This window comes from Neovison vison, chromosome 7 (assembly GCF_020171115.1).
Source record: "Neovison vison isolate M4711 chromosome 7, ASM_NN_V1, whole genome shotgun sequence".
NCBI classification, from domain to species: domain Eukaryota; kingdom Metazoa; phylum Chordata; class Mammalia; order Carnivora; family Mustelidae; genus Neogale; species Neogale vison.
In genome coordinates, this window is record NC_058097.1 from 99421084 (window position 1) to 99435414 (window position 14331).

The window sequence follows — 14331 nt, forward strand, 5'->3', positions numbered from 1 at the left end:
AAGAGATAAAGATACAAGAAAGTAGGAGACACTGATGGAGTAAGACATCTCAGAGCAGATGCAGAGGGAGGGGACGGGGGCCAAGGCCAAGGGACAGGGCTCGGCTGAGAAGACAAGTTCGTCGTGATAAAACCAAGGGTGGAGGGAATCCATGAAAATGTAGAGATACTGTACTAGAATGCACAGAAGCTGAGGAAGTGCACAAAACCTCTAGGACATCTTGATCTTTTCAGTGAAAGATGAGAAGACACCTGCTAAAATTGAGGGACGTGCATCACCAACGTGGACAGACCAGAAACACCTGCAGGAAGAAACTGTTGTCTTTTTATGATCTCGAAGAAAACTGGAGGCACGTCTATCTAAAACTGCGTAATCTTCTCCCAGGATGGGATATATTTTGAATTCTAATTATTTTTAGGGATTTTCAATAGTTTTTGCCTTTGTTTTCAGGTAAAACTGACATACAACATTGAGGCCCAACTCAGATGATATTGATAACATTCAGACATCCCCGCATCCTGGATAAAAATCAAACAATTTATGCTACTTGATTCCAAAGCATTCTTTATGCCATGAACATACTATCTCCGTGACAGTTAGTTGTATCTATGTACAAACACATAACATAAATGTATAACAGTTATAGGTTTATGTCTTTCTTGGATGCTTGAGGACAGAAAAGTGCTACTTTCTAGAACAGTCTAATGGACAAGAGAAAAGGAGGTTATGGGGTGGGGAAATGGGACTGATTCGGGATCATTTGAGACATCCCTTTAGGAACCCTGACCTCTCCTGAAGCAGAAACAGCCAGAGGAAGGCTGTGATGGGCTGGGACAAATATAGGACAGCAAATAATCGTCAGGTGACCCAAAGGGAAGAGGGAATTTAGAACCCAAAATGCACCTGTACCCCAGACAAGTCTCGAAGCTGGACTATCTAATGGATTCCGCATATCTTACGAAATAAAATGAAGAAACTGAATTAAGGAGTCTGTCCATCAATTATCAAACATAAAATCAAATGTACGTGACGTCTTCCAACTTGGTGTGGAATTTCTCTGTGACTTTTTCAGAGCTCCTCCAAAATGGGCACGGAAGGATAAAACTCTGTGTGTGCAATGAATTGAAGAGAGATTCTTAAGGAAAAGTTATGCAGTCATTTACCATTATGGTCAGGCACTTGAGAATGATGAAAATTTTCACTAAACCAGAAGCATATGAATTACAACCACATTGTCTATAATAGTTTCATTTTAGCTACTGATACAACTCTTGGGCCTGAGCTAGCATAAAGCAAGTCCCTAGATGAATTAGGAAGGAAAAATTCGGGGTCTCTCTGTGAGTGTGAATAGAAAACATTAATGCACTCCCTGTGCTGTCTTTTTTCCCCCTTGAATCTTGCGGCAAGAGAATTTAGTATGTTTATCTAATCAGAAAGCTCCCTGGATGCTTATGAAGGCACAGGCAACACCAAATACCCGAGTCCTTCACTTGGGGTTAACTGCTTCTTTGTAATTATCTGTAGTTCATTTTAAGCCCCATATTTAATAGCTTATTTGAAGATATTATCTTAAAGAACTGGTCAAAGATATCTTTTTTTCTAAAAAATCTAGCCTCCATTCTATCAACTCTGAATCCTAATCCTTATGTTCAGGTAAGATACTTTCCCCTCTCACTGCACCAGCTCTGGCTTGTCAATCATGTAACACACAGATTCTGATCCCCACATCTCTGCCATACAAGAAAAACGCACAGAGTTTAGGTTTGACTAAACAAAACAAAGCAGGTCAGAAGGAGATCTGAGAGTAAGACTCACATGAGGTTTTAGTACTTTTTTGGAAATTTTATGCTTTTTCTTGGTTACATAAGCATCTATATTTAATTAGGAAATAGAATCCTGTCACTGGCACCCCACACTCTGCCCTGACCTCCCTCCCCCTTCCGCCCCGCCTCCCCCTGCATAACCCACAACACTGGGCGCGTCTCTCTCCCGTCCTTCCGCTCCCACATCCCGTCACCAAATCCTGTTGTCTCCACATCCTCCATGGAACAGACTCCCCAGGAGGTTGGTCTCACTGGGAACACACTTCCCTGCCCTCCCTCCCTCCCTCCGGCCCAACATGTCCCAACCCCTTATCTCATGGGATGCATTTCGCATCCCCTTGTGTTCAGGGCATTTTGCCTGTCACTTCACAAGGCCCCTCAGGCCTGCTAAGGGACGGGAGGCCTGCTGTCTGTCTCGTTCCTACTCAGACTCATTGGATAAAGAGTTGCTATGTGAAGGCACCATCACAGAACAGTCCAGAACACAGACTTGAGCTAGAATGCCAGCTTCGAACCTGGGCTTGGCCCCACTGTGGCCACAGAAGCTCAGACAAGCGAGTTAGGTTCTCTCTACCTCCATGTCTCCATCTGTAAAATGAAGAACAGTCTGGTACCTGCCTCGGAGAGGATCCAGGGTTAGTAAGTGATGTGAACGGAAACACTGCCCAACCTGCAGGACGCGACCGGCAGGCATTCCGCTAACGCAGGCGCGCCTTGCCGATTCCACGGGCGGGCTGCAGGCCACCGCGGTATGGCAGCGACGGGGACAAATGAGTCCAACGGCCACTTTGGCTTCGCAGCAGCCATAAATGCCACGTTTAAACTGTCCTCCAGTCCTTGAGGTGTGCTGTACCATGATGTCTAAAAACAACGTCCACATCTTCATTTTAAAATACTTGATTGCTATCATCTGGTGTTTGTCTTTTTCTGACTTACTTTGTTAGCATAATCGCCTCCAGCTCCATGCACATTGCTGCGAACGGCAAGGTTTCATCCTTCCTGAGCCATAATCCATCCTGTGTGTGTGTGTACACACACGTCTACACACCAACTGTTCTCCAGCCCCTCACCAGCGGATGGACATTCGGATGGACAGCCTGTCTCTCGTGCATAATGCTGCTGGAAACATCGGGGTGCACGTGCCCCTTCGAATCCGTACTTCTGGATCCTTTGCCTACGTCCCAACTGTTCTCTAGCTGTGAGGAAGCCATCATCACTGATCACAGATCACCATCATCCACGTAACAACAAGGAAGAAGTCTGAAATATTTAGAGAACCACCAAACTGCGACACAGGCACACCAAGTGAGCAAATGCTTTGGAAAAACTGATGCTGACTTTCTCAGCGCAGGATTGCCACACACCTTCACCTCAGAACAGGCGCAGAATCTGCAAACCACAATGAAACCCGACACGGCCGAATCACTCTCTCCCAGACGCAGGACGAGGCAGGGCAATGGGAGGCAGGAGAGAAGAGACCCGCTTCCCGCCTGGTGGAATTCATAGCCTCGTGCAATAAAGGAGATAGCAAACCCCGCCGTCAACAGCGAGGTCAGTACCACTGGGGTGACCGCTAGGGGAGACAAGGATGGGCGGCATGATGCAAACGACAGGGCTGTCCGTGCAGGCAAAGGCACCGTGGAGGCTGGATGGCAGAGCAGGAGCCTCTGAGCAGGGAGGCCAGGAACACAGAGACCAGAGACCGGAGAGAGAAGGTCTCGGAGCACGCCTGACGCATCCCTGTCGTTACAGGTGCGGCACCCCCTGCCTCCCTCATTCGAAAACCCATCAAAAGCCCCACAAGACCTGAAACTATAAACCCACGTGTTTTCGGGCCCTTCCTGCCTCCTTCCATTCGCAAGCAAGTGCACGACCAGAAAACAGGCGTTACGGCCTGTGACATGTATTGCAGACCCATCAACGACCAAACAGGCATCAAAATCCCTAACCAGCTCCTCAAGGAAGTCTTTAAAAGGAGGGATAGCTTCGAAAGAGGATGTACTTTTCTATGTGAAGAGTCTACCACATGCACTTTAAGTCAGGCCTGTGACCAGCCCAGAGCTGCACTCACTAATGTGCCTTTCGCCACTCGAGTCCGGGGACGTGTTGGCGGGTGGCCCCGGTCTCCACCCCCCCCCCCGCCCCGGGCGCCACCACCCCTGCCACGGGCGCTCCCACGCCGGTTCCTGACCAAAGGAGCGAACAGCTTCATCTCTTCCCAGATAACGACTCAGGCTGGGAAACGTGCCACCGACTTTCATTATCAGCTCCAGAAAAACGATCAGCAAAGTCTGAATTCTAGACTGAACCAGCTGAAAGAAGAGTCCAATGGTCTTCTTTTCCCCAAAGACTGGAGCAAGCTTTGAACCCGATGCGGCTGAGATCGCGAGTAAATGGGGGTGGGATGAGACGCACTTCGGGGCGTCTTGGTCGAGAAGGTGGGGCTCTACTCCTGTTCCTACAGGCTGTGTGGGCTTATCTGCACTCAATTCTGGAAAATAAAAAGTGTCCCTGAAAAAGCGTGTGCATCTCCCAGATCCCAGAGGTTTGGCTCTGGAGTCCGCATCCCTCTGCAGCAATGTCTGCCTTGGTGAGAAGGTGCCCACGGCTTTCTGGAAGTTCCAATACGGGCTCTTCTGTGGTGACACTAGGACGAAAACCCTAACCATCGCAACCATGAACACCTCCGAGGCACCAGACAGGCTCATGTGGGGCTGAAGAGGAAGCAGTGGTTGGTGTTTCCTTCAGGGGAGGCAAAGAGGGTACGGAGCAGTAGGAGAAAACCAGTGTTTTGTTTTAGAAAGCAAATCTGTGAATGTAACCGGATCGCTACTAAGAAGAAAGTCAAGATTTTTCTGGAAGATTTTTAAGTTCTTTGTCAAGACCATGATTCTGAGTTCCTACCCTGAAGCACAGCTGAGTGCCTGAGCAACAAAGTTTCCATCTGTTTCGTCTTGATTTAAAAGTGCAGTTTTTAAAATAAAGCCACCAGGCAACGTCTATTGAAAGCACAGAATCCCTCTACTTATCACCCAAGTGAATTACAGATTAAAACAACAAGCCTAGAAAGATAGGATTTTACACAATGCCAGTGACGATTTATTTGTAAAAATTTTATTTTAAATGTGCCTAACACCTTCAAAATAATTATGGCCTAAACCGTTTTCATAGAGCTAAGTCTTATCTCAGATAATAGTATCTAGGAAGACAGGAAAAGTGAGCTAACTTGCCTAGGCGTGTTTGCAGTCAGATATTCTCTCTCAAATGACAGGTAAACAAAAGAAGACTCCGCTGTGGCAAATCACATTTCTTCAAGAATACGTATGGCATTTGATAGAACGCAATTTTGGAAGAATATGAAAGAAATAAATCTCAAGCAGTTGCCAAGATCCTTCAGTTATATAAAATTATACCTTTAAAATTATTCTTTTCTAGGAGAGCAGCACTGGTCTTTAAAAATTACACAGGTTTCTCTTGTAGAAGGTGACTGTATCTTAAATATTTCTCTAATTTCCATGACTATTCAGTTGTCCCGTAGTATTTTTTAACACCATTTCAATTAGTTTATAATTGGTTTGAATTAAAAGCAATTCATTGGAATAGCCAAGCACACTAGAAATGATCCCGGTGTGTGGGTTGTACGTAGTGAGTGTGTGTGTGCGTGGGGTGGGGGAGTTATGTAGCGTGTATGTTTGTGGTGTTATCAGAAGTTAAGTCATTATTAAAATTTTAGAAATATGTTAAAATTTTTTATTTAGAAATATTGTGTCTTTGGCAATCAAAGACTACGTTGCTAGTGCTGAGTAAATGACTAAAAAAGAGAAAACAAAGCAAAACTAAAGCAGACTTAAAACTACAGGTATCCTCAGTGCTGTGCCAGCTCTCCCACGCGGCACTTGTCTCCCCCGTGATTACACAAATACCAATATAAATAAAGTCCTGCTTCTTGCTTTACTGCACAAATCCTGTAGGTCTAATCTGAGCACAGAGCTCCCATCAGCTTCAAAGGTACTCTTTAGTTCTTGCTGCAGCTCTGCAGGGATATTAAACAAGACAAGATGCAGGCCAGTGCCTCTGAGATGAAAACTGGAAACGAATTACTGCATGCTATTTAGTGGAATAATAAGAAAAATGTGTTCCATCCCCACACACTGCTAAATTTCTCTGACAATGTCCCTTAATCTTCCGACACTGGGGTCTCATTCTTCTGCAATATTGTTTCTATCACAACAATGAAATGTGGGTTATTTCATCTCAGGGAAACTTGGATACAATTTGTTAAGTGGTAATTGTGTTACCTACACTATTGACTTGGGCACTGGTCCCACAAGGAGCCCGGGAGCGATGAAGCTTCGTGAGTCGCCCTGCCTGACATTACCTTTATAGACACTGCAGGGAAAAGCTTCCGCTTCTTTCAAAGAAAGATTAAGAAATATTGCTTAGAAAGTTAATGTTCCTCACCCAGAGACCTAGCTACAGACCACGAGTCACTCAGCTGTTGAACGGATCAACTCCAAGCACTGCGGTCAATTCTTAATAATGAAAGGCAGGTTAAAGACAAACCACGAGAGAGCTGTGGACTTTGAGAAACAAACTGAGGGTTTTCAGGGGGTGGGAGAGGGTTGGTGGAGGGAGCCTGGCGGTGGGTATCATGGAAGCACATATTGCATGGAGCACTGGGTGTGGTGCATAAGCAATGAATTCTGGAACACTGGAAAAAAATTAAATTAAATTAAATTTTAAAAAAAGACAAATTAAGACTCATTAATAATGAAAGGATCCTCAGCTTTGTTTCCATTTAATCAAATGAGATCAGATGACAAACAAAACATCTTCAGATAGCTCCCAAAAGTGTGAAAACAGCTGAAATGAATGAAATCTAGATAGAGTGGTTCTGAATTTTTCTTTTTTAATTCTTAAATTTTTAACATATAGTATAGTATCAGTTTCAGGTGTACCATACAGGGATACAGCACTTCCACACAACATCCGGTGCTCATCAGGACACGGGAGGAGCACCGAGGGGATCTTGCTCAAAATCAGATTCTGATTTGGTGAGACTGGGCTGGGCCTGGAGATTCTACATTCCTTACAAGCCCCCAGGGATTGCTGACCACACTCTGAATGTGAGGGCTTAAGACAGCCGTTGGCTGAGATAACTGATGATGACAGTCTGTTTTTATGAGTACTAATGCTTACCAAGTACCTGCTATGTGCCAGGAACTTTACCTACATTACACTGGGTGCTCCTAACGATGGTCCAAGGAAGATACCATTGCCCCCATTCTACAGAAAATAAAAAAAGGCTACCCAGACAATACACAATGTGAATGAGGCAAAAAGATAGAAGTGGGTAGAACTGGGGCTTGAATTTAGGGTTATCTGGCTCCCAATCTTCTCATTATTTTATTCAAATTTAAACTAATAGGAATGGAACATGAGCATGTGTAAGACATAGGCACTGAGGAAACAGCAGTATAAACAGTCTGAACTAACAGAGCTTATGTTCTAGCAGGGAAGACAAAATTAAACCAACAGACTCTATAGTTACATAATTATCATTTGTTAAATCCTGTGAAATAAGTTCAAAGTGTTCTGAATGATTATAAAAAGAAAGGCTGGCCTAATCTGAGTTATAGTAAAAAATTAAAAATAAATAAAAAATAACCCCCCACTACCCCCAAAGAAATGCCTTTTTTTAAAAAAAGATTATTTATTTATTTATTTATTTGACAGAGAGAGATCACAAGTAGGCAGAGAGGCAGGCGCAGAGAGAGAGAGAGGAGGAAGCAGGCTCCCTGCTGAGCAGAGAGCCCGACACAGGACTCGATCCCAGGACCCTGAGATCATGACCTGAGCCGAAGGCAGTGGCCCAACCCACTGAGCCACCCAGGTGCCCAAGAAATGCCTTTTGAGTTCAGATAGATGAGTAAAAATTAACGAGGTGATTGGTGGTGGGGTCAGCGTGCAGGCAGGAGAACACCCAGTAAAGGCAGATGGATAGTGGGTACAAACCCCCAGGGAGAGGAAACCACCAGTATGGTTAGGGATAAAGGGTTTGAAATGGGGCCAGTGAGAAAGGCACCGACCACATCATGTGAAGCCATGAGGCTGTTTGTAATTTTGTTATTTTTTTACCTTCAAGTTTAATTAGTTAACATACAGTATATCAATAGTTTCAGAGGTAGAGTTCAGGTATCCACCCATCACAGAAAATACCCAGAGCTCATTACATCACATGCCCTCCTTAATGCCCATCCCCCTGTTTACTTCACCCCCCAAATCCCACCCTTCCAGCAACCCCATTTGTTTCCTACGATTAAGAGTCTCTTAGGATTGGGGCACCTGGGTGGCTCAGTGGGTTGAAGCTTCTGCCTTCGGCTCAGGTCATGATCCCAGGGTCTTGGGATCGAGCCCCGCATGGGGCTCAGTGGGGAGACTGCTTCCTCCTCTCTCTCTGCCTGCCTCTCTGCCTACTTGTGATCTCCGTCAAATAAATAAAAACAAAAAACCTTAAAAATAAAAAGAGTCTCTTATGATTTATCTCCTCTCTGATTTTCTTATTTTTCCCTCCCTTCCACAATGATCCTCTGTTTTCTTAAATTCCACATGAGTGAAACTATATAATTATCTTTCTCTGATTGACTTATTTTGCTTAGCATAATATCTTCCAGATTCATCCACATCAATGTAAATGGTAAGATTTCATCCTTTCTGATGGCTGAGTAATATTCCAGTGTGCTCTGTGTGTGTGTGTGTGTGTGTGTGTACACATATATATACACACATATACACCACATACTGCATCTTCTTTATCCATTCATCTGTTGATTGACATCTGGGCTCTTTCCATAATTTGGCTATTATGGACATTGCTGCTATAAACACTGGGGTAAATCCCTAGTAGTATAATTGCTGAGTTGTAGGGTAGCTCTATTTTTAATATCTTGAGTTTTCAAGAGTGACTGCACCAACTTGCATTCCTACCAACAGTGTAGGAGGGTTCCCCTTTCTCCACATCCTCACCAACAATTTCTTACTTCCTGATGACTTAATTTTAGCCATCCTAACTGGTGTAAGGTGGTAACTTATTATGGCTTTGATTTGTACTTCCCTGATGGCAAGCGATGTGGAGCACGTTTTTCATGTCTCTCTTGGACATTTGCATGTCATCTTTGCAGAAATGTCTGTTCATGTCTGCTGCGCATTTCTTGAGTGGCTGCTTTGTTTTTTGGGTGTTGAGTTTAAGAAGTTCTTCATAATTTTTGGATACTAGACTAACTTTTTATGTGATATGTCATTTGAAAATATCTTCTTCCATTCCATGAGTTGCCTCTTAGTTTTTTTTCTTTTTTAAAAAATATTTTATTCATTTAATTGACAGAGAGAGACAGTGAGAGAGGGAACACAAGCAGGGGCAGTGGGGGAGGGAGAAGCAGGCTTTCTGGTGAGCAGGGAGCCCAATGCAGGGCTCTAACCCTGGGTCATAACCTGAGCCAAAGGCAGACACTTAACCACCTGGGCCACCCAGGTGCCCTTGCCTCTTAGTTTTGATTGCTTACTTTGCTGTGCAGAAACGTTTTATCTTGAAGTTCCAATAGTTCATTTTTGCCTTTGTTTCCCTTGCTCTTGGAGATGTGTCTAGCAAGAAGTTGCTGTGGCCAATGTCAAAGAGGTTGCAGCCTGTCCTCCAGGATTTTGATGGATTCCTGTCTCACATTTAGGTCTTTCATCAATTCTGAGTTTATCTTTGTGTGTGATGTAAGAGAATGGTTGAGTTTCATTCTTCTGCATGTGGCTGTCCAGTTTTCCCAAAATCATTTGTTGAAGAGACTGTCTTTTGTCCATTGGGTATTATTTCCCACTTTGTTGAAGACTAGTTGACCACAGAGTTGAGGGCCATTTCTGGGTTCTCTATTCTGTTTCATTGATCTATGTGTCTGTTTTTGTGCCAGTACCATACTTTTTTGATGATTACAGCTTTGTAATAGAGCTTGAAGTCTGGAATTGTGATGCCACCAGCTTTGGTTTTCTCTTTCAACATTCCTCTGGTCCCAGACAAATTTTAGGATTATTTGTTTCAGCTCTGTGAAAATGTCTATGTCTTTTCATAGGGACTGCACTGAGTGTGCAGATTGCTCTGGTCAGCATAGACATTTCAAAAACAAAATAAAGAACCAGGTAATAGCCTCTACCATAGATTTAATCAATATGATTATTTTTAATGGTAGTCTTTGCCTACAGATAAAGGGAAGCCTAGGCGAGTTTTAAATAGAGATCAGTACAAATCAAGGTCATACTTTTTAAAGTACACCCCGTCACTACGGTCTAGAATAGACTGGAGGAGAGCAAAACCAAGTTCGGGATGACCCATTAGGATTTGGGCTGAACTGGGTGGTGATGACAAAGATGTTAAGATGGAAGTACACTGCTTTGTAACGAGCGATGGCTCAGATGTGGCCACATCGCCTGTCATCGCCACGCCTACTAACACACTTGCTTCGCCTCTTAATTTTCAAAGGGAACCAGACCTCTCAGCTGCAATACCATAATGTTTGCCATTTTTGGAGTCTATCACTGCCACATTAAAAACAGGTAGGTTAAAAAACTACACAACGCACACACACACAAAGAGAACACGACAAGTCTGATACTGCTCTACCACCAGGAGCGCAATCCTGCAGTGTCTGGAAAGTCCAAGATCCACAACGTGTGGTACCATATGCATCAGTTTCCCAGTGCTGCTCTAACAAATTACTATAAACTAAGCGGCTTAAAACAACACATGTATTTAATATCTTACATTTCTGGAGACAGGAAGTCTAGAACGGGATGGAAGAGCTGTGTTCCTCTGATGAGGGCTAGAGCACAATGCTTGGCCTTTTCTAGCTTCTAGAGGCCACCATGTTGCCTGGCTCCTGGATCCTGTCTCACATCACCCTGGCCTCTGCTTCTGTGTCTTGTCTCCTTCTTTGAACCTGATGCTCCTGCCTCATTCTTATATGGACCCAATGATTAATTTGGCCCAACCAGGTAATCTGAGAGAATTCCCCATCTCAACATCCTGCATGAAATCACATCTGCAAAGAACCTTTTAAAATGTAAAGTTATATACTTCCAGGTTTCAGGGGTTGGGACAGGAACATCTTTTGGTTTGGGGTCAGGGATGCGGGAGGATTGCTATTATTCTATTACCATATATATTAAATTCTCTTGTCATTATGAATTATAAGCATTAACAAAACATAGTTTCTACAGAACTTAAAACATAAAACACAGATGATCAGCTCCAATTCTACCATTCACCTAGATTGTATTAACGCATGTCAATCAATTATAATAATAAAACAAAAATACCCCTAAGTATTTTATGAGACTAAAATGAACAAAAGTGGCGTATTCTCTACAAGCACAGTAAAATTCCGTAAATGGTGCAGCGAAATGAGGATGCTCAGCAGTTAGAAAGATGCAGGTTAACATCCCTTTTTCTGTCTTATTTGAAATATGAGAATAATCTCTTTCCTCCTCTCCTACCTCCCCCCTTTCCTCTTCCTCTTCCTTCTTCTCCCTGCTCTCATGCCGTTACTGAAAGAATGAAGTTAAATAATTTTACGAACTTCCTGTTACCCAGTAAACACTCCATGACATGGCGCCCTTGTGTCTGCTCATGGTCATACACCCACCCAAGGAATCCGCTATTGTGCTTCTATCATCTGAGTCCACACACTTCTGTCTTCATACCTCACACCAGTGAAACCACAGAGTTAGTGTGTATGTGTGTGTCTTATTCTTGCTGTCCCATGAACCTACTGTGCCAATTAGTTCCTCTTGTCTTTTTAGCTATTCCCAGTTCGGATGGTAGGAACACCCACACACAAGCATTCGGGGGCACACTGCTGCTGAGTCTGTATATCCACAGGGGACTGCTAGTTCGGCATATGTATGAACTGACCTTATGAGATGGCCACAGAGCTTCCCAGCGTGGCTGCAGCAACTTACAACATTACAATCAAGGCACATGAGGGTCAGTTCTTCTGTAAGCTCGGCAACGTAGAAATTTTCCTTTTCAAATACCTTATTACGTGAGTGACTGTTATCACATGTATGTTTTTAATTTGTATTTCCCTGGTAATAATAACATTTCCCGTTTGTTGGCTTCCTGCATATAATCTTTAAAGAAATGTTCCAGACTTTCTATTATGTTTACTGCCTTTCCTTGTATTGATAAATGGAAATATGTATGCATCAGCATATCTGAGAAACAAGTTCTTTATCAGGTGCGTGTGTTGTTAATATATTCTTCCATCCTGGAAGGTGCATTTTTCCTCTCATAATAATATCATTAGAAAAAGGGTGTCTTAATTTTAACGGATTCCAACTTGTAAACCATTTCCTTAAAAGTTACAGCTTCTGGTGGCCTGGTTAAGAAGTCATGGCCTAAAATTAACAAGACAGTAAACAAGTATTGGAGAGGATGTGGAGAAAGGGGAAACCTCTTACACTGTTGGTGGGAATGCAAGTTGGTGCAGTCAGCTTGGAAAACAGTGTGGAGATTCCTTAAGAAATTAAATACAGAGCTTCTCTATGACCCTGCAATTGCACTACTGGGTATTTACTCCAAAGATACAGACGTAGTGAAAAGAAGGGCCATTAGTACCCCGATATTCATAGCAGCAATGGTCACAGTCGCCAAACTGGAAACAGCCAGGATGCCCTTCAGTGGACAAATGGGTAAAGAAGATGTGGCCCATATACACGATGGAGTATTATGCCTCCATCAGAAAGAATGAATACCCAACTTTTGTATCAACATGGATGGGACTGGAGGAGATTATGCTGAGTGAAAAAAGTCAAGCAGAGAGAGTCAATTATCATATGGTTTCACTTTTTTGTGGATCATAAGGAATAACACAGAGGACATGGGGAGTTAGAGAGGAGAAGTGAGTTGGGGGAAATCGGAGGGGGAGACGAACCATGAGAGATTGTGGACTCTGAGAAACAAACTGAGGGTCTTGGAGGGGAGAGGGGGTGGGGGGTTGGGTGAGCCTGGTGGTGGGTATTAAGGAGGACACGTGTTGCATGGAACACTGGGTGTGGTGCATAAACAATGAGTGCTGGAACCCTAAAAATAAATAAAATAAAATAAAATGGAAAAAAATAAAGTGAGAAAAAAAATTATGGCCTAATCCAAGGTTATAATGATATATTTTTTGCACAAACTTCCAGAATATTCATTATTTTAACCTTTATATTTAGGTCCATAATCTCAGCTGAAATTAATTTTTGTTTTTATTGTAAATTTGGGGCAAAGTAATTTTTTTCTGTATGGATATATACTTGACCCAACACAATTTATTTAACAGTTTATTTGTGATGCTTTTGAATGTCCTCCATGCTAACATTCCATTTATGTATAGTAATTTATTTTATTTTAATCTCTATTTTTCTTTGTTTATTAAATGGGTTATGATCTCCAGTCCACCCTTAAATGCCACAGTGCTTCATTGTCCCATCCAAATCTCAGGAAGAAAGCTTTCAGAACTTATCAATTCAATATATTGGGTTTTTGTTGTTTTGTTTTGTTTTGTTTTGTTTCTTAGAGAGAAAGGTAGGGAAAGGGCGACAGAAGGAGAGGACAGAGAAAACCCAAGGCAGGCAGGCTCCACGCCCAGCACAGAACCTGACAAGGGGCTTGATCCCATGACCCTGAGATCATGACCTGAGTCAAAATCAAGAATCACTCAGGGGCGCCTGAGTGGTTCAGTCATTAGGCGTCTGCCTTCAGCTCAGGTCATGCATGATCCCAGGGTCCTGGGATCGGACCCCACATCGGGCTTCCTGCTCAGCGGGAAGCCTGCTTTCCCTCTCCTAGTCCTCCTGCTTGAGTTCCCTCTCTTGCTGTCTCTCTTTCTCTCTGTCAAATAAATAAATAAAATCTTTTAAATATAAATAAATAAAAAGAGATGCTCAACTAAATGAGCCAACCAGGTATACCTTTTCTGAGTTTTTAAAATTATAAATGAGTATAGACTTTTATAAATACTTTTTTCATTTTGTATTCAAAAGATCATATAGTCTTCTTTTTTATGTTATGATGAGTTACAGTTATTGAATTTTAAATGTTAAAAAATAACACAAAAAATGCAAAACATTGCAGACAAACATCATGGTTTGTTACATAATGTCCCTTCTAAAAATTTCTGATATGGCCCCCCAAAAGGAACACCACCCCTCTTTATTTATTCTTTTATACGGTTCCATTTCCTTGATTTGGGGCTAGCTCTGCGACTTGACCTGCTTTTGATCACTAGAGAGAGTGAATTCTGAGGCTTTCCAGCCCCCTCCAGCAATAAGTCCCTCTAGGGAAAGCCTGCTGACAGGGAAGAAATCACGCAGCACTGGTACATCCGGACCCTGAGGAAGCCCGGGTAACCAAGGTGGACACGCTGCACGGGGGTGAGGCTGCCCAAGCCACACGCAGCTGCGTCGCCCTCCAGCATAGACGTTA